This window comes from Poecile atricapillus, chromosome 35, assembly GCF_030490865.1.
Source record: "Poecile atricapillus isolate bPoeAtr1 chromosome 35, bPoeAtr1.hap1, whole genome shotgun sequence".
Classification (NCBI taxonomy): Eukaryota; Metazoa; Chordata; class Aves; order Passeriformes; family Paridae; genus Poecile; species Poecile atricapillus.
Window position 1 is genome coordinate 3,489,258 of NC_081283.1, and position 16,397 is coordinate 3,505,654.

A 16,397-nucleotide genomic window follows, 5' to 3' on the forward strand; every position below is an offset into this window, starting at 1 on the left:
ATGGCAGGAACTTCCCGGATAGCGCAGTGGCCTTCCTGGGCGTCCTCGTGTGGATCCTCCCCGCTGGGCATCCGAGAGCTGAGTCAAAGGCTACAAATTGCAGAGGGGCTGAAAGCGGGGTGCCGGGTCGGGACTTGTGACCTGGGATTATGGAGTCAGCTTTGGGGACGGGGAGGTCCAGGCTGTGGCCCCTTAGGCCACACGGTGGGAGAGCCTCACTTTTGTTCACAGTGCTGAGGTGCGCAGGACAGAGCAGTCCCGGGGCGTGTTGTATCACTTGTCCGTCGTGCCTTCTGTGTCTTTTGTGCCTCTCCTGTTGTATGTGCCTCGCCTTATTTCTTCTGGGGGCTTACCAGAAACCCCGGTTTCACTCGTACCATCTCCGATCTCTGGGCTCTTCAGCCCGATGCCATCGAAGCTTTGCCTCAGGAGCTCGCAGAGGCCTTGGAATTGCATCTGTTTTGGAAAGCATCCGATCGGATGTCTTTTAGAGGTCTTGTTCCGAGCTGTGTCAACAGCCGTGCGCCGCGAGGATCCATTGTTGCGGCTTAGGTCTTGAAGAAACACAAAGATAGGTAGAGGACTGTGGCCCTAAAATTCTCAGGCATCCGTCTTGGCAGTTGCTGCAGTTTGTCATTCCGTCAGCATCTTCTTCCTCCCGGGTTCTGCGAGCTTCATCAGCTCGCCTTCATTCTCACCCGGCTCATCTCGTTCCGCGTTCTCTCGGTCCTTGTGGCCATTCTTGTGGCCCAGAGTTTTGTCTCCCCGTTGTGTCCCCTCGTCTGTTGTCTTGTGTGTCACGGGTGTCTGGGTGTAGTTGTCCCGGAGCTGCTCTGCCCTGCTGCCCAGCCTGGGTGTAGGTGTAAAAGGCCGAGTCCTAGGCCCCTGTAATTTGAAATTTGTCATGTTGGGTGTAGTTGGAGTCTAGAGGGTGTTCCTAGATTGACACAGGATGTCTAGAGCTGTGAAGTTACCCTGCAGCACTTTGACTTTTGTCTTAGCTTTCTTTCAGATGCAGATGGATGAAATCGGTGGCAGAGCGCCCCATCCAGGGTAAGGGGGTTCCCCCGAGAAGGTAAGTCAATGTTTGTCTTTGCAGGGCAACTGGAACCGGTCACTGTGTTACAGGTCTCCTCTTTGTCTTTATTCTTAGGAAGTGAAGCCGGCTAGCAGCAGTCAAGGCGAAGCGGGCAAGGTGAGCATTGACCAGTGGAGGGAAGCAGTTGTTGTTGCTGGGCTCTCAGTTTCTGCTGCCAATGCCAAACGTCCCTTCTTGTTTGCGTGCTTTAGGCGGTCCAGTCACATTTCGCTGCGATCCCCTCGCCAACCGGCCAGCATGCCTGCTTTGCCTCTGCCGTGAGCCCTACGGAAGCGTTATGGAACCGTCTGATGAAGCCTTGGCCTTTTGCACGTAAAGGGGCCGTGTGGGTGGCCTTCAGGAACGGGCCGAGGGGTTGCCGTGAGTTGGGGATGTCGGGAGGAGGAGCGAGGGTCCCTTTGAGTTTCAGCAATGCCGCATCACTTTGTCTTCTCTTAACTCAGGCGCGCCCTGCGACGACGGCGTCCGGCTTCCGGTGTGGCCGAAGCGTGCGGCCTCAGGACGCAGCTGTTCGCAGGAGACCGTGAGTCGCGGAATTGTCAGGTTTTGGCTGATGCCCTGCAAAGATCAGCCGCTGATTTTGTGTTTTATTTATTGTAGCTGTCCGAGAGACGGCAGCCTGGCGATGGCAGGATCTTCCCAGATGGCGAGGCGGCCTTCCTTGGCACTCCACGTGGATCCACCCCGCCGGGCATCCGAGAGCCGAGTCGAAGGCTATGAATTGCAGAGGGGCTGAAAGTTGGGTGCCGGGTCGGGACTCTGGACCTGGGATTTTTAAGTCAGCTTTGGGGATGGGGAGGTCCAGGCTGTGGCCCCTTAGGCCACGTGAAGGGAGAGCCTCACTTTTGTTCACAGTGCTGAGGTGCGCAGGACAGAGCAGTCCCGGGGCGTGTTGTATCACTTGTCCGTCGTGCCTTCTGTGTCTTTTGTGCCTCTCCTGTTGTATGTGCCTCGCCTTATTTCTTCTGGGGGCTTACCAGAAACCCCGGTTTCACTCGTACCATCTCCGATCTCTGGGCTCTTCAGCCCGATGCCATCGAAGCTTTGCCTCAGGAGCTCGCAGAGGCCTTGGAATTGCATCTGTTTTGGAAAGCATCCGATCGGATGTCTTTTAGAGGTCTTGTTCCGAGCTGTGTCAACAGCCGTGCGCCGCGAGGATCCATTGTTGCGGCTTAGGTCTTGAAGAAACACAAAGATAGGTAGAGGACTGTGGCCCTAAAATTCTCAGGCATCCGTCTTGGCAGTTGCTGCAGTTTGTCATTCCGTCAGCATCTTCTTCCTCCCGGGTTCTGCGAGCTTCATCAGCTCGCCTTCATTCTCACCCGGCTCATCTCGTTCCGCGTTCTCTCGGTCCTTGTGGCCATTCTTGTGGCCCAGAGTTTTGTCTCCCCGTTGTGTCCCCTCGTCTGTTGTCTTGTGTGTCACGGGTGTCTGGGTGTAGTTGTCCCGGAGCTGCTCTGTCCTGCTGCCCAGCCTGGGTGTAGGTGTAAAAGGCCGAGTCCTAGGCCCCTGTAATTTGAAATTTGTCATGTTGGGTGTAGTTGGAGTCTAGAGGGTGTTCCTAGATTGACACAGGATGTCAGGAGCTGTGAAGTTACCCTGCAGCACTTTGACTTTTGTCTTAGCTTTCTTTCAGATGCAGATGGATGAAATCGGTGGCAGAGCGCCCCATCCAGGGTAAGGGGGTTCCCCCGAGAAGGTAAGTCAATGTTTGTCTTTGCAGGGCAACTGGAACCGGTCACTGTGTTACAGGTCTCCTCTTTGTCTTTATTCTTAGGAAGTGAAGCCGGCTAGCAGCAGTCAAGGCGAAGCGGGCAAGGTGAGCATTTACAGGTGGAGGGAAACTGTTGTTGTTGCTGGGCTCTCAGTTTCTGCTGCCAATGCCAAACGTCCCTTCTTGTTTGCGTGCTTTAGGCGGTCCAGTCACATTTCGCTGCGATCCCCTCGCCAACCGGCCAGCATGCCTGCTTTGCCTCTGCCGTGAGCCCTACGGAAGCGTTATGGAACCGTCTGATGAAGCCTTGGCCTTTTGCACGTAAAGGGGCCGTGTGGGTGGCCTTCAGGAACGGGCCGAGGGGTTGCCGTGAGTTGGGGATGTCGGGAGGAGGAGCGAGGGTCCCTTTGAGTTTCAGCAATGCCGCATCACTTTGTCTTCTCTTAACTCAGGCGCGCCCTGCGACGACGGCGTCCGGCTTCCGGTGTGGCCGAAGCGTGCGGCCTCAGGACGCAGCTGTTCGCAGGAGACCGTGAGTCGCGGAATTGTCAGGTTTTGGCTGATGCCCTGCAAAGATCAGCCGCTGATTTTGTGTTTTATTTATTGTAGCTGTCCGAGAGACGGCAGCCTGGCGATGGCAGGATCTTCCCAGATGGCGAGGCGGCCTTCCTTGGCACTCCACGTGGATCCACCCCGCCGGGCATCCGAGAGCCGAGTCGAAGGCTATGAATTGCAGAGGGGCTGAAAGTTGGGTGCCGGGTCGGGACTCTGGACCTGGGATTTTTAAGTCAGCTTTGGGGATGGGGAGGTCCAGGCTGTGGCCCCTTAGGCCACGTGAAGGGAGAGCCTCACTTTTGTTCACAGTGCTGAGGTGCGCAGGACAGAGCAGTCCCGGGGCGTGTTGTATCACTTGTCCGTCGTGCCTTCTGTGTCTTTTGTGCCTCTCCTGTTGTATGTGCCTCGCCTTATTTCTTCTGGGGGCTTACCAGAAACCCCGGTTTCACTCGTACCATCTCCGATCTCTGGGCTCTTCAGCCCGATGCCATCGAAGCTTTGCCTCAGGAGCTCGCAGAGGCCTTGGAATTGCATCTGTTTTGGAAAGCATCCGATCGGATGTCTTTTAGAGGTCTTGTTCCGAGCTGTGTCAACAGCCGTGCGCCGCGAGGATCCATTGTTGCGGCTTAGGTCTTGAAGAAACACAAAGATAGGTAGAGGACTGTGGCCCTAAAATTCTCAGGCATCCGTCTTGGCAGTTGCTGCAGTTTGTCATTCCGTCAGCATCTTCTTCCTCCCGGGTTCTGCGAGCTTCATCAGCTCGCCTTCATTCTCACCCGGCTCATCTCGTTCCGCGTTCTCTCGGTCCTTGTGGCCATTCTTGTGGCCCAGAGTTTTGTCTCCCCGTTGTGTCCCCTCGTCTGTTGTCTTGTGTGTCACGGGTGTCTGGGTGTAGTTGTCCCGGAGCTGCTCTGTCCTGCTGCCCAGCCTGGGTGTAGGTGTAAAAGGCCGAGTCTCAGGCCCCTGTAATTTGAAATTTGTCATGTTGGGTGTAGTTGGAGTCTAGAGGGTGTTCCTAGATTGACACAGGATGTCTAGAGCTGTGAAGTTACCCTGCAGCACTTTGACTTTTGTCTTAGCTTTCTTTCAGATGCAGATGGATGAAATCGGTGGCAGAGCGCCCCATCCAGGGTAAGGGGGTTCCCCCGAGAAGGTAAGTCAATGTTTGTCTTTGCAGGGCAACTGGAACCGGTCACTGTGTTACAGGTCTCCTCTTTGTCTTTATTCTTAGGAAGTGAAGCCGGCTAGCAGCAGTCAAGGCGAAGCGGGCAAGGTGAGCATTGACCAGTGGAGGGAAGCAGTTGTTGTTGCTGGGCTCTCAGTTTCTGCTGCCAATGCCAAACGTCCCTTCTTGTTTGCGTGCTTTAGGCGGTCCAGTCACATTTCGCTGCGATCCCCTCGCCAACCGGCCAGCATGCCTGCTTTGCCTCTGCCGTGAGCCCTACGGAAGCGTTATGGAACCGTCTGATGAAGCCTTGGCCTTTTGCACGTAAAGGGGCCGTGTGGGTGGCCTTCAGGAACGGGCCGAGGGGTTGCCGTGAGTTGGGGATGTCGGGAGGAGGAGCGAGGGTCCCTTTGAGTTTCAGCAATGCCGCATCACTTTGTCTTCTCTTAACTCAGGCGCGCCCTGCGACGACGGCGTCCGGCTTCCGGTGTGGCCGAAGCGTGCGGCCTCAGGACGCAGCTGTTCGCAGGAGACCGTGAGTCGCGGAATTGTCAGGTTTTGGCTGATGCCCTGCAAAGATCAGCCGCTGATTTTGTGTTTTATTTATTGTAGCTGTCCGAGAGACGGCAGCCTGGCGATGGCAGGATCTTCCCAGATGGCGAGGCGGCCTTCCTTGGCACTCCACGTGGATCCACCCCGCCGGGCATCCGAGAGCCGAGTCGAAGGCTATGAATTGCAGAGGGGCTGAAAGTTGGGTGCCGGGTCGGGACTCTGGACCTGGGATTTTTAAGTCAGCTTTGGGGATGGGGAGGTCCAGGCTGTGGCCCCTTAGGCCACGTGAAGGGAGAGCCTCACTTTTGTTCACAGTGCTGAGGTGCGCAGGACAGAGCAGTCCCGGGGCGTGTTGTATCACTTGTCCGTCGTGCCTTCTGTGTCTTTTGTGCCTCTCCTGTTGTATGTGCCTCGCCTTATTTCTTCTGGGGGCTTACCAGAAACCCCGGCGTCGCTCGTACCATCTCCGATCTCTGGGCTCTTCAGCCCGATGCCATCGAAGCTTTGCCTCAGGAGCTCGCAGAGGCCTTGGAATTGCATCTGTTTTGGAAAGCATCCGATCGGATGTCTTTTAGAGGTCTTGTTCCGAGCTGTGTCAACAGCCGTGCGCCGCGAGGATCCATTGTTGCGGCTTAGGTCTTGAAGAAACACAAAGATAGGTAGAGGACTGTGGCCCTAAAATTCTCAGGCATCCGTCTTGGCAGTTGCTGCAGTTTGTCATTCCGTCAGCATCTTCTTCCTCCCGGGTTCTGCGAGCTTCATCAGCTCGCCTTCATTCTCACCCGGCTCATCTCGTTCCGCGTTCTCTCGGTCCTTGTGGCCATTCTTGTGGCCCAGAGTTTTGTCTCCCCGTTGTGTCCCCTCGTCTGTTGTCTTGTGTGTCACGGGTGTCTGGGTGTAGTTGTCCCGGAGCTGCTCTGTCCTGCTGCCTAGCCTGGGTGTAGGTGTAAAAGGCCAAGTCTCAGGCCCCTGTAATTTGAAATTTGTCATGTTGGGTGTAGTTGGAGTCTAGCGGGTGTTCCTAGATTGACACAAGATGTCAGGAGCTGTGAAGTTACCCTGCAGCACTTTGACTTTTGTCTTAGCTCTCTTTCAGATGCGGACGGATGAAATCGGTGGCAGAGCGCCCCATCCAGGGTAAGGGGGTTCCCGCGAGAAGGTAAGTCAATGTTTGTCTTTGCAGGGCAACTGGAACCGGTCACTGTGTTACAGGTCTCCTCTTTGTCTTTATTTTTAGGAAGTGAAGCCGGCTAGCAGCAGTCAAGGCGAAGCGGGCAAGGTGAGCATTTACAGGTGGAGGGAAACTGTTGTTGTTGCTGGGCTCTCAGTTTCTGGTGCCAATGCCAAGCGTCCCTTCTTGTTTGCGTGCTTTAGGCGGTCCAGTCACATTTCGCCGAGATCCCCTCGCCAACTGGCCGGCACAGCTGTTTCACCGCTCCCGTGAGCCCGGCGGAAGCGTTACGGGACCGTGAGACGGAGCCTTTTGCACGTAAAGGGGCCGTGTGGGTGGCCTTCAGGAACGGGCCGAGGGGTTGCCGTGAGTTGGGGATGTCGGGAGGAGGAGCGAGGGTCCCTTTGAGTTTCAGCAATGCCGCATCACTTTGTCTTCTCTTAACTCAGGCGCGCCCTGCGACGACGGCGTCCGGCTTCCGGTGTGGCCGAAGCGTGCGGCCTCAGGACGCAGCTGTTCGCAGGAGACCGTGAGTCGCGGAATTGTCGGGTTTTGGCTGATGCCCTGCAAAGATCAGCTGCTGATTTTGTGTTTTATTTATTGTAGCTGTCCGAGAGACGGCAGCCTGGCGATGGCAGGAACTTCCCAGATGGCGAGGCGGCCTTCCTTGGCACTCCACGTGGATCCACCCCGCCGGGCATCTGAGAGCCGAGTCGAAGGCTATGAATTGCAGAGGGGCTGAAAGTTGGGTGCCGGGTCGGGACTCTGGACCTGGGATTTTTAAGTCAGCTTTGGGGATGGGGAGGTCCAGGCTGTGGCCCCTTAGGCCACGTGAAGGGAGAGCCTCACTTTTGTTCACAGTGCTGAGGTGCGCAGGACAGAGCAGTCCCGGGGCGTGTTGTATCACTTGTCCGTCGTGCCTTCTGTGTCTTTTGTGCCTCTCCTATTGTATGTGCCTCGCCTTATTTCTTCTGGGGGCTTACCAGAAACTCCGGCGTCACTCGTACCATCTCCGATCTCTGGGCTCTTCAGCCCGATGCCATCGAAGCTTTGCCTCAGGAGCTCGCAGAGGCCTTGGAATTGCATCTGTTTTGGAAAGCATCCGATCGGATGTCTTTTAGAGGTCTTGTTCCGAGCTGTGTCAACAGCCGTGCGCCGCGAGGATCCATTGTTGCGGCTTAGGTCTTGAAGAAACACAAAGATAGGTAGAGGACTGTGGCCCTAAAATTCTCGGGCATCCGTCTTGGCAGTTGCTGCAGTTTGTCATTCCGTCAGCATCTTCTTCCTCCCGGGTTCTGCGAGCTTCATCAGCTCGCCTTCATTCTCACCCGGCTCATCTCGTTCCGCGTTCTCTCGGTCCTTGTGGCCATTCTTGTGGCCCAGAGTTTTGTCTCCCCGTTGTGTCCCCTCGTCTCTTGTCTTGTGTGTCACGGGTGTCTGGGTGTAGTTGTCCCGGAGCTGCTCTGTCCTGCTGCCTAGCCTGGGTGTAGGTGTAAAAGGCCGAGTCTCAGGCCCCTGTAATTTGAAATTTGTCATATAGGGTGTAGTTGGAGTCTAGCGGGTGTTCCTAGATGGACACAAGGTGGCTGGAGCTGTGAAGTTATCCTTCAGCTCTTTGAGTTTTGTCTTAGCTTTCCAAGCATTACATTATTCGCTGCCCGATGTGGGGTTCAAAAGAGTAAGAAAAACCTATACTAATTACGTTATATTGGTACTTCCTGTGGGTTGGGAAAAAGGAGTGTGGGATAAAGGACTTTGTAATGGTGTTGCTTAAGTTCATGTCTCTCAGGGTGGAGGCCTTCATGTAGTTCTAGTCTCTGAGCTTTTTTTGAGGTTTTAATCTACTTGTCCAGAAATGGATTACTTGTATTTATTTCTATTTTATGGCTATCTATCTATCTTCATTTGTTTATTATAGATGTGTATATTTTCATTTCTATATTATTCATTTAAATGTCATGCCTGTAAGTCAATAAAAAACAAAAAGTCCCTTGATTTAAATATTTTTCATACCTATTTCTATCATATTGAACTTCTTTTTTTACACACCTAGATATAATACACAACTGATATTAAAATATATTATATTAGCATCTATCCATATGGTTTTCATACTGAATATTAATCTACTTGTCTAGATTTGGATTACTTGTATTTATTTCTTTTTTCTTTCTCTCTAACTCTCTCTCTATATATATCTATCTAGCTCCCCTATATTTACTTTTACATGTATATATTTATATATTTCTCTTTCTAATGTTCTGCTTTTTGAAATTTGCATTGCTTTCTCTTTGAAACTCTACCCATTCATTCAGCTAACAGGTCAGAATGACCAAAATCTAAAGCTCTGGTGAACCCCGAGTGCAGAACGCGCTCGTCTCTCTGGAACTTAGGCACAGAAATTTCTCTCGGTGCATTTTAGTACCTCATGGATGCACAGATGTGTTTTATACACTCATATTTTACAGGGAAGTAAGAGGTGGAAAAACAAAACCCACTTTCTTAACCCTAAGCCATTCCTGACATAACAAAACCCTAAAGACGGCGTGCACAGAGAGGGGGTTTCTTTCCAAGGGAATTTAGAGAGATCAGTTCCCGTTCCTTGCCAATACCTACCGTAAAAACCAGAACAACTCCACAGGTTTTTGGATTCTGCATCCAGCCCTCCCAGGGAATTTCCTGGCAGCTCGGGGTCCCCTCTGGGCAAGGGTACCCGGCACGAGCCCTCCCCATTCCCCGCTCACCTTGCTCCTCCAGCGCAGCGCCTGCCTCCCTCTGCCGGGGACCTCGGCGTGCCCCAAGGGACACGGGAGCCCCCCAGTGCCCACCCCGTCCCCCTCAGCCTTTGCTCCTCACCCCCAAAGAAGGCACAGAACAACTCCAACTGCCCTGGACAGCAGCACCCTGCTTTATTGGAAGCCCTTCTAGGACTAGACCCCCTCCCAAAAAGGAGCTCTGCTGCAACAAGAAAAGGGGTGCCCCGGCTGCGGCACTTCTGCACCGCTGTGAGCCCAGAAAAACCCAAAATCACCGGAATTCAACCCAAAAAAATCCTCAAATCCAAAAAAAACCCTGTGAAAATCGGATAAAATATGAGAAAACTGCAAAAAATCCCATAAAAATCTCGAATTTGGGGGTCAAGCACCACTGCTGCCCCGGCTGCGGGCACTTCTGCACCGCTGTGAGCCCAGAAAAACCCAAAATCACCGGAATTCAACCCAAAAAAATCCTCAAATCCAAAAAAAACCCTGTGAAAATTGGGTAAAATATGAGAAAACTGCAAAAAATCCCATAAAAATCCCAAATTTGGGGGTCAAGCACCACTGCTGCCCCGGCTGCGGGCACTTCTGCACTACTGTGAGTCCAGAAAAACCCAAAATCACCGGAATTCAACCCAAAAAAATCCTCAAATCCAAAAAAACCCCTGTGAAAATCGGGTAAAATTTGCAAAAACGGCAAAAAATCCCATAAAAATCCTGAGTTTTGGGGGTCAAACACCACTGCTACCCCGGCTGCGGGCACTTCTGCACTACTGTGAGTCCAGAAAAACCCCAAATCACCGGAATTTAACCCCAAAATTACCCCAATCCAAAAAAAACCCCGTGAAAATCCCATGAAATACGAAAAAATTGCAAAAAATCCCTGGAAAAATCCTAAAAAATCTAGAAAAAAATCTCATAAAATACAAGAAAATTCTGTAAAAATCCCCAAATCCCCCAAAACTGCCCCAAATCCCCTTCAGGATCTTTGGGAACCTCAATTTGTGCCTTTTAGGGATCAGTTTGGGGGATTTGGGAGGTTTTTTGGAGATTTTTGGTTGATTCCAGGGTATTTCAGGGTGATTTTGAGTGATTTTGGGTTATTTCAGTTTGATTTTAGGTGACTTCAGGGTGATTTTGGTTGACTAGGCTGATTTTGGGGTGTTTCAGGCGGATTTCGGGTGACTTCAGTTTGGTTTTGGTGTATTTTAGGCTGATTTTGAGTGATTTTGGTGCATTTCAGGCCAATTTTGGTTGATTTCAGGGTGATTTCTGGTGATTTCAGGCTGTTTTTTTGCTGATTTTGGGGTGCTTGAGACTGATTTTGGGGTGTTTCAGGTTGATTTCAGTTGATTTCAGGGTGATTTTGAGTGATTTTGGGGTGTTTCATGGCAATTTTTGGGTATTTTGGGGTGTTTCAGGCTGATTTTGAGTCATTTTGGGGTACTTCAGGCTGATTTGGGGTTATTTCAGGCTGATTTTGGTTGATTTCAGGGTGGTTTTGGGTGATTTTGGGCTATTTCAGGCTGTTTTTTTGCCGTTTTTTCACCGATTTTTGCTGATTTTGGCTGATTTTGTGCCGATTTCTGGATTTTAGGGCACATTTCTCGAATGCCACCCTGACGTGCGCATCGGGCGCTGTTTCCACCGGGGCTGCGTCTCCTGCCTGGGGTGTCTCATCTTCTGTCCCCAAATCCCCCAAAACTGCCCCAAATCTCCTTCAGGATCTTTGGGAACCTCAATTTTGATCCCGGTGACGTTGTCCCTGCCCCGCACCCGGTGATGTCATCACCGGTTTTGTGATGTCATCGTCAGCCCGGTGACGTCATAGTGTTCCCTGTGATGTCACCTTCTCTCCCCACGTGACGTCACGTGTCCCGCCCGGTGACGTCATCCGCACTCCGTGATGTCATCGCCAGCTCGTGACGTCACCGCCCCCTGTGTGACGTCACAAGCCCCCCCAATGTATGACGTCACCACCCCCCCGTGTCTGACATCACCACACACCTCCATATGATGTCACCACCCCCGTGTATGACGTCACCATGTCCCCCGTGTATGACGTCACGGCGCTGCTGTTGATGGCATCATGGCGGCCCCATTGATTACGTCACTGCGGCCCCGTGTATGACATCACGGCTCTGCCGTCGATGACATCACGGCTCTGCCGTCGATGACATCACGGCGCGGCCGTCGATGACGTCACGGCGCGGCCGTCGATGACGTCACTGCGTCCCCTGTCGATGACGTCACAGGAGGAGGACGGCTCCACCTGCCTGCACCACGCGGCCAAGAACGGGAACCTGGAGATGGTGGAGCTGCTGCTGGGAACCGGACAGGTGGACGTCAACGCCCAGGTGAGTGGTCAGTGAGTGACCACTGAGTGTCCACTCACTGTCCTGAGTGTTCTGAGTGAGCCCTGAGTGTGTCCTGAGTGTGTGAGTGTCCACTCTGTGTGTCCCTGCTGGGAACTGGACAGGTGGACGTCAACACCCAGGTGAGAGGTCAGTGAGTGACCCCTGAGTGTCCACTCACTGTCCTGAGTGACCCCTGAGTGTGTGAGTGTCCCCTGAGTGTCCACTCAGTGTCCGGAGTGTCCTGGCAGTAGTCAGAGGGTCAGGGCTGCTCTGGGGCTGTTTTTGGGCTGTTTAGGGGTTGTTTTTCGGGTGTTTTTTTGGCTGTTTTAGGGCTGTTTTTGGGGTTGTTTTGGGGGTTGTTTTGGGGCTGGTTTTGTGCTGGGTTTGGGTTGGTTTTGGGGTGTTTTGGGGTGATTTTGGGTGTCTGGAGGCGGCGCTGACCCCTGGATGACCCCTCAGGACAACGGCGGCTGCACCCCGATCATTTGGGCGGCCGAGCACAAACACATCGAGGTCATTCGGCGACCGCTGACCCGAGGGGCCGACGTCACCCTGACCGACAACATGAGCGCACCTGGGGACACCTGGGGGGACCTGAGACACACCTGGGGACCCCTGGACACACCTGGGGACAGCTGGGGACACACCTGGGGACACCTGGGGGGACCTGAGACACACCTGGGGACACCAAAACCACACCTGGGGACAGCTGAGATACACCTGGGGACACCTAGTGACACCAGGGGGCCACCTGGGGACAACTGGGGACACCTGGGGACAGCTGAGACACACCTGGGGACAGCTGAGGAACATCTGGGGAACATCTGAGATACCTGAGACACACCTGGGGACACCTGGAGAACATCTGGGAGACATTTGGGGACACCTGGGGGGACCTGAGACACACCTGGGGACACCAAAACCACAGCTGGGGACACCAAAACCACACCTGGGGACACCTGGTGACACCTGGGGACACCTGGTGACACCTGGGGGCCACCTGGGGACAACTGGGGACACCTGGGGACAGCTGAGACACACCTGGGGACAGCTGGGGAACATCTGAGATACCTGAGACACACCTGGAGAACATCTGGGAGACATTTGGGGACACCTGGGGGGACCTGGGGACAGCTGGGACACACCTGGGGACACACCTGGAACCCAGTCTAGAACCCAGTCCAGAACAGTCTAGAACTCAATCTAGAACCCAATCTAGAACCCAGTCTAGAACGCTCTAGAACCCAGTCCAGAACAATCTAGAACACGATCTAGAACACTCTAGAACCCAGTCTAGAACGCTCTAGAACCCGATCTAGAACGCTCTAGAACACAGTCTAGAACAATCTAGAACACAGTCTAGAACAATCTAGAACCCAATCCAGAACGATCTAGAACGTGATCTAGAACGCTCTAGAACGTGGTCTAGAACGCTCTAGAACAATCTAGAACCCGGTCTAGAACCCGATCTAGAACAATCTAGAACACGTTCTAGAAACACACCTGGAACACACCTGGGGACAGCTGGGGACATCTGGGACACACCTGGGGCACCTGAGATACACCTGGGGACATCTGGGGACACACCTGGGGACACCTGGGGGCCCCTGAGATACACCTGGGACACACCTGGGGACACCTGGGGACACCTGAGATATACCTGGAGACACCTGGGCACACCTGGGGACACCTGAGATACCTGAGATACACCTGGGGACACACCTGGGGACACCTGGGATAGAAGGAACACACCTGTGCACACCTGAGGGTACCTGGGGGGGGTACCTGGGAACATACCTGGGGACACCTGGGATAGAGAGGATACATCTGGGACACACCTGGGGACACCTGGGGACAGCTGGGGACACCTGGGGGTACCTGGGACACACCTGGGATGGAGAGGATACATCTGGAACTCACCTGGGGGGACCTGGGGACATCTGGGGACACCTGGGCACACCTGGGATAGAAGGAACACACCTTATTGGGTTTTGTTTATTGGATGTAGGGGTTCAGATGGGGTAGGGTTGGTTTGTTTAGCTGAGTTTGGGGTGTTAATTAGGTGGCTTTTGTTAGATGCAGTTTTCAATTTTTGGAAGTTTTTTAATTGAGTGGTTTTAAGGTGATTTTTAGTAATTGATGGTATAATTTTATTTTGTTTGTAGTTGGTGTATAAAAACGTATATGTTCTATTTATTTAATGTTGTCTTTTTTAGTTTAGGTGTTGATGATAAGTTTGGATTTCTTTCTGTAGCGTGTTTCTTATTAGTTTTACTTCTGGGGACACGCATTTATATGGTGGATTTTTAGAGGTATATTTTTGGGGGTGATTTTTTTAACATTTTAGTAGTTTAGATCGATTTTTTATGTTTTTCATTAGGTATTATTTTTTTTTATTGAGTATTGTAATTATGTATTAGTATAACGGTAGAGCTTTGGGGTTTTTTTTAACTATTGTTTAGGGTTAGTTGAATGGTTTTGAGTTCAGTGCATCGGTCTGATTATTTTTTAATAGTTGGTGTGATTTGTTGTGTGGAGTTCAATAGGGTTGCTTTTTATTTACGTTTAATTTTGCTGATGTGATAAGAACTGTTAGTGACAGAGCATAGCATCTGTTTTTGCCAGTAGTTGGTTGTACGGTGTGGGTTTTGTTTGTGTTACCTGTTTTGGGGTTTTTTTTGTTAATGAGATTGAAGTTTTTATTTTGGGGTTGCGATTAAATTAAAAATTTTAGGGCAATTTAGATTTTTGACACGGATGCACTGTGATGAGAGTACATTAGTTGTTTTATGTGGTATTGGTGGTTTAGATAGGGGGAATATTTGTTTTTAAAATTTGTTTTGGTATTGTTAGTTGAAGTCTTAGGATGAGTTGTGTTTCAGTGTTGAATCTTTTTGAGGGGGTTCACATTTTTTCTAGGTTAAGATTTTTTTTCCCTTAGTTGGTGGAGGTACTGAGATTTTATTGATGACATTGATGGGAATTTGATGCTGTTTGTTTTTTGGTTATTTTATTTTTAGGAATTTGATTTTTGCAGCAGGCCTGGAAGAATTCACTTTATTTCAAAACATACTAATTTAATGATATAAAGGTTTCCATATTAACTCCTCAGTGTCTTAGATTTTTTTTCTTATTTAGTTTTTCCAGAATTTATTGATAATTTAGCAATCAAGCAGGGATGGCACCCCGTTCTTGAAAAGATGGCTATGGAAAAACCTGCGTCTAACAACACGTACCTGACGGACGGCAACAATTTTGCCGTTATTACAGGGCCAAATTCGAGTGGCAAATGAACATCGGCATGGAATACCGGAGGAGAGGAGTTTCTGGTGGGCTACCAGTGACATCTGATGGAGTGATTTTGTCTCTTTATGGACTTTTCAATTTGGGGTCATTTTCCCTTTGAACTGAAGATTGACGAGAGGGAGGCGAGTTTTCTCTCGTTCGGTCTCAGTTTATTTTTTCTTATCAGCATTACAAGGTACAAGGAGCTATGTACACTATGTTACCTCTGTCTCTCTTTTCTTTGCCTCCTTTGGGCTCTGTTCGCTGTGGATATATCTTTTCTTTAGTCTCTCAGCCTTCTCTGGGCTCAATTCTCTGTGAATACAGCTCTCTATAGTCTCCCAGCCTCCTCTGGGCTGAATTTTCTGTAGATACAGCCTTTCTATAGTTCCCCAGCCTTCTCTGGGCTGAATTCTTCTGGGATCCTCCCTCGTGGGGAGTTCCACTTATCTCAGTTCTCATTATTCGAAGTAAACTCTCGAGCTCGTTAGAATCTTGTTTCTCGTGTTTATTGTAGGATCCTCACAAAAGTTAACAGGTCTCTCCAGGTTGGTTACAAGGTTAATCTTTGCAATTTGGTACATTTCTTTCTTCTGATGGTACAAACAAGGCCTTGTGGCACACTTCATGTCTGATACACAAAATGGCCCCGAACTACGCAGTTCTTTTATCTTTATACCTATTTTTACCCAATTAACAATAGACACGTATATTATTTTTCTTAATGACCCAATGACCCATCACCTCTGTGATGCACTGCGGCATTTTCTATCCAATTACTAACTACTACCCAAAAATCTCTAGGAGAAGAACATGAAGAAGAAAGAAGAAGGACAAGAGACAACACCCTAAATCCTCCATATTGTCTCCTGTTCTCTAAACTACTTTTTTCACCCAGTGATTTAAGAAACTTTCTAATCTACACACCTACCTTTCTTATCTAACTTTAGCATTTGTTTTCATGTTATCACTATGAAAACATGATCATGAATTTCATATAATATGAAATTCAGTGTTCTCTTGGATCTTAGAACTAAAAATTAAAAGCAAGGGCACACAGTCTGTATTTCAGACTCCAACATCTGCCCCTCTCTTTAAAAAAAAAAAAAAAAAAATCAACCCAAAGCTTTTCTTTGATTACTTTTCAAGAAGGGTTATTTTTCTTTCACTCATGCCTTATGCACCAACAACAGAACTGCTGCTCTGTTCCACAGAGCACTCTGGCCCCAGTTCTGAACATCAGTTAACCAACTATCCAAAGCTAGAGAAATAGATCTAGGTTGCTTACTTGACCGGTAGCTTAATTTGTCTAATTGCTCTAAAGTTTCTGCTGAAGCTACTTGAATTGAAAGCTGAGTTGTCATAAATCTCTATCTAAAATTTCAAAAGTTAAACTCTTCACAATCAGGTGTGACTAAGATTGATATAAGATTACACTAAGATGTTGCCTCTTTGTATAGAGCATGATTTGGAGTACCATTCATTATCTCATCTTCATTCTGTTTTAACACAGAAAAATTGGATGTTATACTAAAATCTATTTTTACTGAGATAAGGTATACTTTCTTTTGAGTTAACTAAAAGAAGTGATGCAGGTGAAATTGCATCACAAAGTGACCAACAAAATGATACAGCTCAAGGGTGATACTTGATTCACCTTCATATTCAAGGACTTTATCTCTCATGCAAGATTCCGAATCTTGACACAGTTCACACCATGCTTTAACAAATGAGGCTTTA

The 16,397-nt window shown here is 50.2% G+C and overlaps 1 long non-coding RNA gene across 1 annotated transcript; it reads left to right on the plus strand.

The window, feature by feature from the left end:
* The first annotated feature begins 55 nt into the window (after window positions 1-55).
* On the plus strand, window positions 56-6,557 carry LOC131590856 (uncharacterized). The gene is made up of 11 exons (XR_009280211.1): window positions 56-1,195; window positions 1,291-1,459; window positions 1,543-1,622; window positions 1,700-2,918; window positions 3,014-3,182; window positions 3,266-3,345; window positions 3,423-4,641; window positions 4,737-4,905; window positions 4,989-5,068; window positions 5,146-6,364; window positions 6,460-6,557. It is a non-coding gene; the product is annotated as an uncharacterized LOC131590856 (long non-coding RNA).
* The last annotated feature ends 9,840 nt before the right edge of the window (window positions 6,558-16,397 follow it).